Source organism: Condylura cristata, unplaced genomic scaffold (assembly GCF_000260355.1).
Source record: "Condylura cristata isolate star-nosed mole 26May11 unplaced genomic scaffold, ConCri1.0 scaffold00042, whole genome shotgun sequence".
NCBI classification, from domain to species: Eukaryota; Metazoa; Chordata; class Mammalia; order Eulipotyphla; family Talpidae; genus Condylura; species Condylura cristata.
Window position 1 is genome coordinate 3371094 of NW_004567143.1, and position 2744 is coordinate 3373837.

At 56.3% G+C, this 2744-nt stretch overlaps 1 protein-coding gene across 1 annotated transcript in view; it reads left to right on the plus strand.

The window, feature by feature from the left end:
* CNTNAP2 (contactin associated protein-like 2) overlaps positions 1 to 2744 on the plus strand; it is a 1046635-nt gene that overhangs the window by 1020988 nt on the left and 22903 nt on the right. The window lies entirely within an intron of this gene.

Below are 2744 nucleotides of genomic sequence, written 5' to 3' on the forward strand. Positions count from 1 at the left end.
TCGTGTGCTGTTGCTGACGCTGCCAGCGCCGGCCCCACCCGGCATCTCCGCCAGCAGCTGCGCCGCCCCCTTCCCGCGTCCACAGCGGGGCAGGGTGGTCAGCCCGCGGCCACCCGCGTGGGAGCCTGGGCTGAAGGCCCCCAGCTCGGCCAGCGACGCCAGCCCTGACGGGAGGCTGCTGTCGCCCAGACGCGGCTCGCTGTGGCGTTTGCACGCCCAGGTCAGCCCCACCGCCCCCCTCCCTGCCCACCCCGGGAACTGGGAGCCCTTGACGGCTTTGCACACACCCCAGCCCGCTCCCGCTGCCGGCTCAGGCAGCCCTGCCGGGGTCACCGCCGGCCAGGATCTGGGCTGCAGAGCCCGGCCCGAATTGGCCCATGTCGGAATAGCCAGTAGACTAACCCGGCCGCGTGAGGGGCGCTGTGTGCCCGCTTTGTCAGTGCTGTGGGGTTGGAGAGCTAGCTGCCCTTCCTCTTGGGCTTGAACAGAGGAAGCCTCCCTGGGGCTGAAAGGCAAATGTGGAAGTTGGAGTGAGATGAGAATGGAGTGCTAGGCCGAGAGGCAGAGCCTGGCAGGTTAGTTCCCCCAAAAGCCAAGTGGAGGGGGGCGAGGCCAGGTGGCCGAGAGGCAGTCTTCTGGGTGGGCAGGGTCTGAGTCAGCCACCCAGAGCTGGTCCCTAAAATGTCCAGGCGCCCTATGAGGCCATTGATCATGCCTTCGTTAGCAAGCTAGTTTGCTGGCTTTATGGTCTGAGATGCCACTGTGAGAGCCCAGTGTAAGCCTTTGAGATGCGAGGCTTATGCTGGACACTCCGTTCTTTGGATGGATATCAGGAAATGCCTGCAGGGAGCGCAATATTCAGGTCAGACTTGTGCAGCCCAGATGTCACGGCCAGGCCGTGCTGTCCTTCATGGTTCCATTTGCAGAAAAATGCCCCTTGCAGGGAGGTACTTCCTGGCGTTCTATCAACAAGATGCGTTGATGAATCATAAACCATCTATTTCCGCAGTTGGGGGAATACTTACGAAGAAATACGTGCATCTGTCTGGGCCGTCTGCATTTCTTCCCTCTTGGTTGAAGTAACCCAGGTTTGCAACCACCTGTAGGTTCCAGGCCGCCAGTTTTGCAGTTCAACCTCCGAATCGGCTACGTGGTCCTCTCTGGTTTCCATCACCACCACGCCAGGGGCGCACTTGACTCAACTTACCCGCCCCGTCCCCCTTCCCCCCTGGCAACCCCCATTCCGTCATCAGAATCTAAGGGTTCGGTTTGCTTCGTCCCTTTGTGTCTTCATCTCCACACACCAGTGAGAACACCCAGTGTTTTTTTTATATATAATAGTTTATTTTTACATCATTTTGTACTTTTTTTTTATCTCAATTGTAATTCCCGTGTGTTTCCCATCACCGTTATTTTATTTTTTAATAACATATGAGTTTATTTTTCTATCATTGTGTGCCTTTTTCCGTCTCAGTTGCAATCCCCGTGGGCTTTCCATCACCACATCACCCTGTGCCATCACCACAGTCCAGTGCACTCCCCCCACCCCCTTGTGACCCCCTTCCCCACGCCACCCCCACAAAGTGTCTCTGGCCTATAGCTGTTCATTATTCTTATTGTGTTCTCCCCTGGTCCATTATACTCCTGCTACGAGTGAAACCATCTGGTATTTTTCTTTTTCTTTCTGGCTTATTTCGCTAAGCATCTTTTCCAGCTCCATGCACTTGCTGCACAAGGCATGTGTTTCTTTTTTTTGGTTGCTGAGTAATATCCCATGGTGTACATGGACCACCTCTTTTTAATCCACTCATCCACTTTTGGGCACTTGGGCTGCTTCCAGAACGCCCAGTGTTTTTTCCCATCTGACTCACTTCGCTGAGCGTCGTGCGCTCAGGGTCCACCCGTGTTGTGCCGAGACTCTCTCTGGCCCCGCGGATTCCGCTCTGTGTAGACACTGCTCCCCTGAGTGCAGACAGTCGCTTGCTTCCATAGCCCGGCCGGTGTGTAGTGGACACACGCGTGCAGAAAGCTCCCTCGTGAGCTGTATTGAAAGAGCAGGAAGTATCTGATGACCTGTGAGACCAGATAAATGGCAACCTGAGGGAATGTGGGCGGGGGCTGCAGGGAGGACAGACATGCAGGCAGCTTCAGGGACTCCGTGTCCAGGAAACAGCTCTCCCTCCATTCTCTTAGCTTCCGTCGGCCGGGGCCTGTGCATTAAAGTATACAGATTACCGGGAAAAGTGATACTTGTGTGGATACAGGAGCCCTCACAAAGTAATGCAGGGCCTCCCTGGTGGTACAAGGAGTTAGTCTCAGCGTTATGAAGCCATTGGCAGCCACCGCAGCACGAGTTCAATCCCTGGCCAGGGAGGGACCCACAGGGTACAGCAGGAGGGGAGACCCTCCTGTCTCCCCACTGTTCCCCTCAGTAGTGGGTTTCAGTCAGTCTGCCTGTGCTGCTCCCCACTTGTCTCTGGTGAGTCCTCTCACCCCCAGAATCTTTGACCTACACCCCAGTTCTTGTACGCACAGGAAAAATAAATCTTAAAGAAAGCCTCCCCACCCACCACGGTGGCACAGCGGGTCAAAGCGCAGCACTGCAGGCTGGCGGCAGCCGCTTCAATGTGAGTCCGATCCCCGCCCCAGAACTGACCCCCATGGCGGCACACCATCCTGTCTCGCCCGCTGCTCCCCTCAGCAGTGCAGTTTGTCGATCTGCCTGTTCTGCTCCCCACTCTGCC